Here is an 11,804-nt window from a genome sequence, read left to right as displayed (position 1 = left end):
ATGCCAGATGGACACCAGTGGAAAGTAGGCAGAGACTAGCAGCAGGCAGTCCAGCAGGGTAGTAGGCAGGAACAGGGTCAGGCAAACCGGGTCATACACTGGCAGACGGATCAGGTGCAGATGTACAGGCAGAAGCGTGGTAAAGGACAAGCTGGGGTCAATGCAGGCAGAGTTCAGGAGAAGTCAAGGCAAGCCGGGTCGATAACAATAATCAGATGCGGGTTTACAGGTAGCAGGTATACACAGAAACGCTGTAGACAAGACAACACTGAAGCACAGCACAAGCTCAGTTTAAATAGATCCCTTGATGACCATACAAGCAACAGGTGCACGCACTTGTCTAGAAGAGCCATTCTGTCTATGGGAATGCCCTTCCTGACATTGCCCCCTCACAATGGGCAGCCTCCGGATGCCCAACTAGAATATCTTCTCTGGGTGGGCACGATGAAATGCTTGAATAAGTCTCCTAGCATGGATATTATTTTCAGGCTCCCATGAGTTATCTTCAGGGCCATACCCCTTCCATTTAATCAGGTACTGAATTTGATTCCTTCTTTTCCTACAGTCCAGAATTGATTCAGCTTCATATTCCTCTTCCCCATCAACTACTACTGGCTCAGGTGGACCCATATTTCGGTTAGGAAAAGGATCTGAAATAGTGGGCTTTAATAATGTTACATGAAAAACGGGGTGAACCTTGAAGGAATCTGGCAAAGTTAGCTCATAAGTAACATCATTGATTCTCCTTTTCACAGGAAATGGCCCCACATATTTAGGTCCAAGTTTCCTTGAAGGGCAGGCCAACTTTAAGTTTGTAGTAGATAGCCATACCTCATCACCAGGTTCCAAGATTAAATCTCAACGTCTCTTTTTATCAAAGTTTCTCTTATTATCCTCCTGTGCTTTGGCCATTGCTTCCTGCAACAATTTATTATTAGAACTGAAGAAAGCCACTGTATCTTGAACAGCAGGAACTGGGCACTCAGGGATTGCGTTAAGCACAAAGGACGGATGAAATCCAAAGTTGGCAAAAAATGGAGATTGCTTAGTAGCAGAATGATTTGAGTTGTTATAAGCAAATTCAGCTAATGGCAATAATGACACCCAGTCATTTTGAGAGAAGGAGGAAAAACAACTTAAATACTGCTCCAAGGTCTGATTGGTTCTTTCAGTCTGACCATTAGTTTGTGGGTGATAAGCCGAGGAAAAAGACAACTCAATCTTCAAGGATGAACACAGCGCCCTCCAAAATCTGGAGGTGAATTGGACCCCGCGATCGGACACAATATTACCAGGAATTCCATGGAGTCTTACTATTTCTTTAATAAATATTCGTGCTGTCTCCGGGGCTGACGGTGTACCTTTCATGGGTACAAAGTGTGCCATTTTTGTCAACCGATCTACAACCACAAAGATGGCAGTATAACCCTCTGATGGAGGGAGCTCCACAATGAAGTCCATTGATATCTTCTCCCAGGATCTGTTAGGAACCGGCAGTGGTTTAAGCAGGCCCCATTCTTTGGTCTTGTTGCTTTTATTCCGAATACAGGTGGAGCAGGCCTCAACATACCTCTTACAGTCCTTTTCCAGAGTAGGCCACCAGAAGGTACGTTGTGTCAGCTCAGTCATTTTGCAGATACCAAAATGTCCCGCTAGCGCATGGTCATGACACAGACCCAGGACAGCAACACGCACATTCTCTGGTACAAAGATTTTGTTTTTGAACCATAACAGTCCATCTTTCACTTGTAAAGTTATTCCAGGAGGTGACTCCAGTAGAAGCCTGCTTGATTTGAGACAGCAGATCCCCCTGTAGGAGCAGAAAGTTTCCAGAAGACAGAATAGTGTCAGGAGAAGAAGGTTCTTCAGAATCGCCAAACATGCGGGAAAGCGCATCTGGTTTGATATTTTTTGACCCAGGCCTGTAAGTAATGTGAAAGGCGAACCTCGAGAAGAACAGTGCCCACCTGGCCTGGCGTGGTTTTTAAGCGTTTTACAGTTCTCAGATATTCCAGGTTCTTGTGGTCAGTGAAAATTAATATTGGGTGAGCTGCCCCTTCCAGGAGATACCTCCATTCCTCAAGTGCAGCTTTAATCGCTAAAAGTTCACGGTCTGCCACATCATAATTATTTTCTGCCGACAAAAGTTTACGGGAAAAGAAAGCAACCGGATGCAATAAAGCTTTGGATCCTTGCCTTTCTGACAATACTGCTTCTACTGCTGATTCTGAGGCATCTACTTCCAGGACATATGGCAGGGCTGGGTCAGGGTGTCTTAATATAGGTGCAGAAGTAAATAGTCTTTTCAGGCTTTGAAAGGCAGACTGTGCCTCAGGTGTCCAGCAGAACCAGTTGTTGTGCCTGGTCAGTTGTGTGATGGGGGAGATGATGGCTGAAAATCCTTTGATAAATTTCCGATAAAAATTTGCGAACCCTACAAAGCGCTGTATCCCTTTCTTGTCTGTGGGAGCTGGCCAATCCAAGATGGCGGAGACCTTCTGGGGATCAATCCTTATACCCTCCGTGAAGATTATTAAGCCCAGGAATTGGATACTTTGACGTTCAAACTCGCATTTCTCAGGTTTGGCATACAGACCATGCTGTCTGAGTCGGAAAAGTACACTCTTGACGTGACCCCGATGAATCTCTAGAGAGGCAGAAAAGATCAGAATGTCATCTAAGTATACAATGACAAAAAGATCCAAATAGTCCCAAAAATGTCATTGATAAAGTGCTGGAATGTAGCAGGAGCGTTGCACAGACCGAAGGGCATAACCAGGTATTCAAAATGCCCAAATCGGGTGCGGAAAGCAGTCTTCCACTCGTCACCTTCCCATATGCGGACCAAGTTGTATGCCCCACGCAGTTCCAATTTCGTGAAAATGGTTGCTGCTCTAAGTCTTTGTCATGGTCTTACCTTCTTGCTGTTCTCCTTCGTTTGACATGTGCTGGCGGCCATCTTGGTTTCTGGGTTTCTTGTAGCCTCCCACCCTGCGGCTCCTCCTTCCCACTGGGAGGAGCTGGATGCCTAGCTCATATATATAGGAGGTCTGTGGCTTCAGTTCCTTGCTTGGTCCTCCTGTGTTCACATGCTTCTAAGACTGCTGCTGCTTCTGGTCCCTGATCCTGGCTTCGTCTGACTACCCTGCTGGTTCCTGATCCTGGCTTCGTCTGACTACCCTGCTGGTTCCTGATCCTGGCTTCGTCTGACTACCCTGCTGGTTCCTGATCCCGGCTTCGTCTGACTACCCTCCTGGTTCCTGACCTCTGGCTTCGCAAGGACTCTGCCTCGGTTTCGCCATCCGTTTGGACTTTTGCTTTACAGCTTGATTTTCAATAAAGCCTTCTTATTTTCACTTATCTGTTGTTGTACGTCTAGTTCATGGTTCCGTGACATTAGGACCAAGCCATGAATTCTGACGGTACAGGGCCATCCTCGCTACCCACGCTGGTTGCCAGACTTGATCAGCAGGATCACCTGTTGGGTCGGTTCGCCGTGGCGTTGCAAACCCTGCTTGAACGCACGGCTCATTTCGCTCCCGTTGCCGATGGGTCGGTTGTCGCTCCTGGGCCCGCTCCTACTGCCGCTCCGGTTGTTGCGCCAGAGTCTACCCCGACACCTGTTGTTGCGCCTGCGGTGTTTCGGGGTATGACCGGTTCTGCCCCCCTTCCACAGCGCTTTGGGGGAGAGCCAACTCAGTGCCGAGGTTTCCTTAACCAGGTGGGCATTTATTTCGAGTTGCTGCCACATGCCTTTCCTACTGAGAGATCAAAGGTGGGCTTCTTAATTTCGCTGCTCTCAGACAAGGCCTTGGCCTGGGCCAGCCCTTTATGGGAGAACAACAATCCGGTGGTTGCCGAGTTTTCCGGTTTTGTTGCTTCTCTTCGGAGGGTATTCGATGTGCCGGCTCGTGCTGCCTCTGCTGCGAAGCTCCTTATGTCCATCAGACAGGGTTCACGATCCGTAGCTGAATACGCCATTGAGTTTCGTACCCTGGCAGCAGAGGTGGGCTGGAATAATGAGGCTCTGGTCGCTGCTTTCTCTCATGGTCTCTCGGATGCCTTGAAGGATGAGGTTGCAGCTAAGGACCTACCAGTGGAGCTCTAGTCTCTTATTTCTTTCTTGATTTTGATTGACACCAGACTCAGGGAGAGACCTTCCTTTAAGGAGAGTCTGCGGAGGCCTCCTAACAGATTGGCGCCTACCTTTGCTGTCCCACCCGTGCCTCCCTCTCCTCCCACGCCTCCTGGGGATGACTTGGCTGGGGGTGAACCCATGCAGCTGGGCTTTGCTCGCCTGTCCGAGGGGGAGAGGGTACTCCGAAGACGCGAGGGTCGATGCATGTACTGTGGTCTCGGTGGGCATTTTCGGTTGGCATGTCCGAACCGTCCGGGAAACGCTCGCACCTGAGATCCTGTCGGGGGCAGATCTTGGGTGGAGTCTCCTCGTCCCCGGTTTCCCGTGTTGACAAACCACTGATCACTGTTGTCCTCTCCTGGGTCGGGGGCTCAGTGACGACCCAGGCGTTGGTGGACTCTGGTGCTGGTGGTTTGTTCATTGATAGTGTGTTCGCTGCCGCCAATTCCATTCCTCTGCAGGCCCGAGGTTCTCCACTGGCACTTGAGGCGATAGACGGCAGACCCCTTCTGCCGCCACACGTGACTCATGAGACCCTTCCAGTGGGGATAGCCATTGGTGCCGTTCACAGAGAGTCAGTCTGCTTCCAGGTTATTTCGTCTCCACACTACTCGGTGGTCTTGGGGTACCCCTGGCTCCAGAAGCATAATCCGACTTTCGATTGGAGATCGGCCGAGATCCTCTCGTGGTCACCGCAGTGTGGGGCTAGTTGCATCCATGGGCCTGTCAAGTTGCTGTGTACTTCCTCGGACTCTCTGTTGCCTCCTGAATACGAGGAGTACCGGGATGTATTCGATAAGGTGCGCGCGGTTGCCCTACCTCCGCACCGCCCATACGATTGTGCCATCGAGTTACAACCTGGTGCCGTTCCTCCTCGTGGCAAGGTCTATCCACTGTCGGTAGCGGAGAATGAGGCCATGGAGGAGTACGTGAAGGAGGCGCTTTCACGCGGACACATTCGCAAATCCTCGTCCCCGGCAGGGGCTGGATTTTTCTTTGTGAAAAAGAAGGGCGGTGAGTTGAGGCCTTGCATCGATTACAGGGGTCTCAATCGCATCACGATCAAGAACGCTTACCCGATACCCTTGATTTCCGAGCTGTTCGATCGCCTTAAAGGGGCCACGGTCTTTACCAAACTCGACCTGAGGGCGGCATATAACCTCGTAAGGATCAAGGCGGGCGATGAGTGGAAGACCGCGTTTAACACCAGGACCGGTCATTATGAATCCTTGGTTATGCCCTTTGGGTTGTGCAATGCGCCCGCAGTCTTTCAGGAATTCATTAACGATGTTTTCCGTGACCTGTTGCAGCAGTGTGTGGTGGTCTATTTGGATGACATCTTGGTATATTCTGAATCCATGGAGACCCACATTCTGGATGTCAGACGAGTGTTGCAACGGTTACGAGAGAACAAGCTGTTCGGTAAGCTTGAGAAATGCGAATTTCACCGATCCCAGGTAACCTTCTTAGGTTACATCATTTCCGCTGAGGGGTTCTCCATGGATCCTGAGAAGGTTTCGGCTGTCTTACAGTGGCCCCAGCCCAGTGGTCTTCGCTCCCTGCAGCGCTTTTTGGGCTTCGCCAATTATTATCGGAAGTTCATCAGGGACTTTTCCATGCTTGCCAAGCCTCTCACGGATCTGACCAGGAAGGGCAGTAATTCCCAGGTCTGGCCGCTCGAGGCCATCCGAGCTTTTGAGGCTCCAAAGTCCGCCTTTGTGTCGGCTCCGATTCTGTCGCATCCCAACTCTGGCTTGCCCTTTGTCCTCGAGGTGGACGCATCTGAGACGGGAGTAGGCGCCCTTCTGTCTCAGCGTAGAACACCAGAGGGTCCTCTGCTTCCTTGTGGGTTTTACTCCCGGAAACTGTCCTCCGCGGAGTGCAACTATCAGATTGGTGACAGGGAGTTATTGGCCATCGTGCAGGCCCTTAAAGAATGGAGGCACTTGCTCGAGGGTTCGGTGGTTCCGGTCCTCATCCTGACGGACCACAAGAATCTGACCTACCTTTCTGAGGCCAAGAGATTGACACCACGTCAGGCCAGATGGGCTCTGTTCTTGTCACGTTTTAATTACGTGGTCTCCTACCTACCCGGTTCCAAGAACATCAGGGCGGATGCCTTATCACGGCAGTACTCCGACCTGTCCAGGGAGGAGTCGATTCCGACTTCGGTCATACCTCCGAATCAGATCCTGGCCGCCATTCGCACCAGCCTGACCTCTCCCCTGGGTGAGCAGATTTTGGCGGCTCAATCTGGTGCTCCCTCTGGGAGACCCAACGGCAGATGTTTTGTGCCTGAGGAGTTGCGCACTCGGTTGTTGCGAACCTACCATAACTCCAAGACCGCGGGGCATCCTGGAAAGAATCAGCTGTCCTGGGCTGTTTCACGTCTGTTCTGGTGGCCTTCCCTACGTTCCGACATCGCCGCATATGTAGCGGCATGCTCCGTTTGTGCCCAGAGTAAGTCCCCTCGGCACCTTCCGTTGGGCCTTCTGCAACCCATAGCTACCGGGGAGCGCCCATGGTCACACCTGGGGATGGATTTCATTGTGGACCTCCCTGCATCCCGAGGCCATACGGTCATTCTCATGATTGTGGATCGATTTTCCAAAATGTGCCACTGTGTTCCTCTCAAGAAGTTACCCTCTGCACAGGAGTTGGCCACGATTTTTGCCAGGGAGGTCTTCCGGTTGCACGGTTTGCCCAAGGAGATTGTGTCGGATCGGGGGAGTCAGTTTGTGTCCAGGTTCTGGCGCGCCTTTTGCTCCCAGTTGGGGATTCATCTCTCCTTCTCCTCGGCCTACCACCCTCAGTCCAATGGGGCCGCAGAACGATCCAATCAGGCCTTGGAGCAATTCCTTCGTTGCTATGTCTCCGATCACCAAGACAATTGGGTTGACCTCCTGCCTTGGGCTGAGTTTGCCAGGAACACGGCGGTGAACTCTTCCTCTGGGACGTCTCCCTTCATGGCCAATTATGGGTTCCAACCTGCCGTGTTACCGGAGGTATTCTCTCCCCAGGATATTCCGGCTGTGGAGGATCACCTTTCCGTCCTACGTGCTTCTTGGGTACAGATCCAGAAGTCCCTTGAGGTCTCTGCGCAGCGCCAGAGACTCCAGGCTGATCGCAGACGAGCGCCTGCTCCTTCCTACCAGGCCGGAGACCGTGTATGGTTGTCCACCCGCAACCTCAACCTTCGAGTGCCCACTCCCAAGCTGGCGCCTCGCTTTGTTGGTCCCTTCCGAGTGCTTCGCAGGGTAAACCCGGTAGCCTATGCCCTTGCGCTTCCTCCTGTCATGAGGATCTCCAACGTGTTTCATGTCTCCCTGTTGAAGCCACTGGTGTGTAATCGTTTCACTTCCTCGGTTCCTCGGCCTCGTCCGGTCCAAGTGGGCAATCGTGAGGAGTATGAGGTGAGCAATATCCTGGACTCACGCCTGGTCCGTGGTCGGGTGCAGTTTTTGGTTCATTGGCGTGGTTATGGTCCTGAGGAGCGTTCCTGGGTTCCCTCCGCAGATGTCCATGCTCCTGCCTTGCTCCGAGCCTTCCACGCACGCTTCCCTCAGAAACCGTTCTTTACTCCGCGGAGGAGGGGCCCTTGAGGGGGAGGTACTGTCATGGTCTTACCTTCTTGCTGTTCTCCTTCGTTTGACATGTGCTGGCGGCCATCTTGGTTTCTGGGTTTCTTGTAGCCTCCCACCCTGCGGCTCCTCCTTCCCACTGGGAGGAGCTGGATGCCTAGCTCATATATATAGGAGGTCTGTGGCTTCAGTTCCTTGCTTGGTCCTCCTGTGTTCACATGCTTCTAAGACTGCTGCTGCTTCTGGTCCCTGATCCTGGCTTCGTCTGACTACCCTGCTGGTTCCTGATCCTGGCTTCGTCTGACTACCCTGCTGGTTCCTGATCCTGGCTTCGTCTGACTACCCTGCTGGTTCCTGATCCCGGCTTCGTCTGACTACCCTCCTGGTTCCTGACCTCTGGCTTCGCAAGGACTCTGCCTCGGTTTCGCCATCCGTTTGGACTTTTGCTTTACAGCTTGATTTTCAATAAAGCCTTCTTATTTTCACTTATCTGTTGTTGTACGTCTGGTTCATGGTTCCGTGACAGTCTTTGAAAAAGTTCAGGAACCAATGGTAAAGGATAACGGTTCTTGACCGTGATCTTATTAAGTTCACGGTAGTCAACACAGGGCCGAAGGCAATGATCCTTCTTCTCAACAAAAAAGATGCCAGCCCCGGCAGGAGAAGAGAAGGGGCGGATGAAACCCTTCCTCAGACTGTCATCTATGTACTCCTTTAGAGCCACAAGCTCAAGTTCAGTTAGGGGGAAAATCCGGTCGAAGGGTATTTCAGCTCCAGGAAGTAGCTCAATCGGACAGTCATAAGGTCTATGGGAAGGAAGAGTCTCTGCTCCCTTTTTGCTGAAAACATACAGGAAGTCTCGGTATGCTGCAGGTACAGATGAACATATGTCAGAATCAGAGTCCGTACATAACAAAGACAGAGGGGGAGGTTCCTGCAGGCAGTGCTGTTGACAGTAGGCTGATTCAAACTTGATTTCTCCCGTGGCCCAGTTAATGCAAGGATTGTGTGCCTGTAGCCATGGCATACCCAGTATGATGGGAAACAAGGGCGAAGCAATAGCATCCAATCGCAACAGTTCCTTGTGGTTAGTGGTTGTAGTCGTGGGTAAGGGAACAGTCTCTTGGGTGACAAGCCCAGATTTGATGAAAGATCCATCAGCCAGGTGGACTGAAAGTCTCTGAGTCTTGGGCAGCAATGGTATCTGATGCTGAGCTGCAAATGACAGATCAATAAAGCAACTGCAGGCCCCCGAATCAATTATGGCTGATACCTGGATAGCTCTTCCTGGAAGCTGTAATGAAATGGGAAGAGCTAGGTGAGTAAAGTCTCTTGACAGGAGTGGCTAGTTAATAGAAGAAATGGACAGACACTTACGGAGCTTGGCAGGACAGGACCTCACAAAATTACCGGGTTTCCCACAGTAGAGGCATAAATTATTCTGGCGACGACGCTGACGTTTTTCAGGTGAAAGTGAGGGTCGAAGCAGACCAAATTGCATGGGTTCAGTAGCATCAGAGGTGGGTGCCATTGGGACTGGAGGAGCTGGGCCCGGTGTGCTGACTATTCGTGGTAACATCCATACAGGGCGAGACAGGCTGGTAAATTTCTCAGACCTACCTGCGCTCCCTCAGCCGGCGATCAATTTGGATGGCTAAGTTCATTAGAGCCTCCATTGAGTTTGGAATTCCAACTCGGGCCAACTCGTCTTTCAAGGGTTCTGAGAGCCCTAAACGGAACTGATAAAGGAGGGCAGCATCATTCCAGTTGGTATCAGCACTCCAGCGCCTAAAGTCCGTTACATAGTCCTCAGCTGCTCTGCGGCCTTGTTGGAGCGCATGGAGGGCTGCCTCTGCAGTAGTGGTTCGCTGTGGATCCTCATAGAGCTGTGCCATAGCATCCAGGAATGTAGATAGGGTCGACAGCACAGAGTTATTTTGTTCCAGTAAGCGATGGACCCATGACTGGGGTTCACCTAGCAGCAAGGAGATGACAAATCCCACCTTAGTGGATTCAAGTGAAAAGGATGTAGTGCGAAATAAAGTTCACAGGCATTACGGAAAGACCTGAATTTGCTGCGGTCTCCTGCAAATTTTTCAGGGGTAGGAACTCTTAGTTCAGATGGTAGCATCACAACAGCGCATGCTGCGGGTACCTCAGCATGAGTGGTTGATGAAGAAGCAGTCCCAGGAGAAGCAGACGGTGATGACAAAGTCTGGACACGCTCCTCAAGTCGTGTGTAACCCTCCTGCAGGCTTTTGACGGCTTGTGTGAGATCTGCCAGATGTTGGCACAGTTCGTCCATGGGGGAGGTTCCTCGTTCAGGCTCAGACATGGCTCTCTTGTACTGTCACGTACCTGATAGAAGAGCCTGATACGATGAGGAAAGCCTCTCTTACACCTCTGACTCGGGCCCCTGATACAGCAGACAGGTAGCACAGGAGTGCAGAGGGGCACGAGTACTTATTGTTCTTGATAGTAGCTTAGCCGGACGAACTATCAGGATCAAGCAGGGGAAGACTGTCGGTGGATCGCAGCGGAGCAGGAGTGCAGTATGGACACCACTGAACAGGAGACAGGAGCAGGCTGAGTCTGTCAGTAGGTTGCAGCAGAGCAGGAATGCCGGATGGACACCAGTGGAAAGTAGGCAGAGACTAGCAGCAGGCAGTCCAGCAGGGTAGTAGGCAGGAACAGGGTCAGGCAAACCGGGTCATACACTGGCAGACAGATCAGGTGCAGATGTACAGGCAGAAGCGTGGTCAAGGACAAGCTGGGGTCAATGCAGGCAGAGTTCAGGAGAAGTCAAGGCAAGCCGGGTCGATAACAGTAATCAGATGCGGGTTTACAGGTAGCAGGTATACACAGAAACGCTGTAGACAAGACAGCACTGAAGCACAGCAAAAGCTCAGTTTAAATAGATCCCTTGATGACCATACAAGCAACAGGTGCACGCACTTGTGCAATGGGCGTAGCCTATGCACAGCAAGCTGTCTAGAAGAGCCATTCTGTCTATGGGAATGCCCTTCCTGACAGATGGTCAGAGACTGTGCAGACATGATGGAGGAGATGGTCAGAGACTGTGCAGAAACTTTTGTACTAGCTAAAAACATGCATGGAGAAATCCTTGAAACAACTTTTTATCTTCAGGGAACCCCTGCTAATATTGCATTTACAGCTCACAGTATATTAGTATGATGGTGACTGGGAAGAATGCTCCATACATTTGTGGTCAAAGGGAAGAATTGTTCAAGGAACCCCTAGCAACCTCTGGAAGAACCCTGGTTGAGAAACCCTGTGCTAAAGGGCTTTCCTCTTTCCCATCTCAGAAAGTTGGGAGATATGTTTTTACTCCTATAATGAGCAAACCCAAAAAGTGATTGCAATTTCCCATAGGGTTCATTTAGTCAGGGACACATGCCCTGAATGCAGAAATTCCATGTTTGGGGCCAACGTCCCTGAACACATATGAACCTAGACGTCAGTGTTATGTAACGTTATCAGCCAAATGAACAGACCAGTGGTGATATGCAATTTCTACTTTACTTAACAATGAAAATCAACTTAGATTACACAGGAGATCATGTGTACAGGGGTTTGCAGTACAAAACAGTAATATGAGCAGTTGGAAAGCAGAGTTAAAACATTTGAAAACAATTCTACTGCAGTTCTACTATTGGCCACTGAATGGCAGCAGAGTGCTCTGAGTTCAGTTTACTGATAGAATAGAGAGCTGAAGAATCTCATGTGTCCAAGATAGTAATTGTTCATTCAACAGACTCTGGGTGCTGAAGATAGGACCACCTCACTGCATGGACAGCTTCTCCACATGGACTGTAACAGAGTCCTCTCCAGTGGTGGGGCTTGGACAGATGCTGCATACTCTTGTGCTCACTGCTGGTGGCCCGCACACCAGACTTATCAGGTGAGGACCCAGCACCTGGGGACAGCTCACTTGCCCAGTCACTGCTGTCCAATCAGGCAGGATCTCTATGAGCACAGGAAGCTGAGAGGAGCTGGCATTTAAACTCCCTTAGCGTGTCCAGGAGCTCAGAGGATGCTGGGAGCCAAGAGGATTGTGGGGAGTT

The sequence above is a fragment of the Pelophylax lessonae genome (genome assembly GCF_965119305.1).
Source record: "Pelophylax lessonae genome assembly, chromosome: 6".
NCBI lineage: Eukaryota > Metazoa > Chordata > Amphibia > Anura > Ranidae > Pelophylax > Pelophylax lessonae.
The sequence above is the reverse complement of the archived record's forward strand: the minus strand, read 5'-3'. Positions refer to the sequence as shown.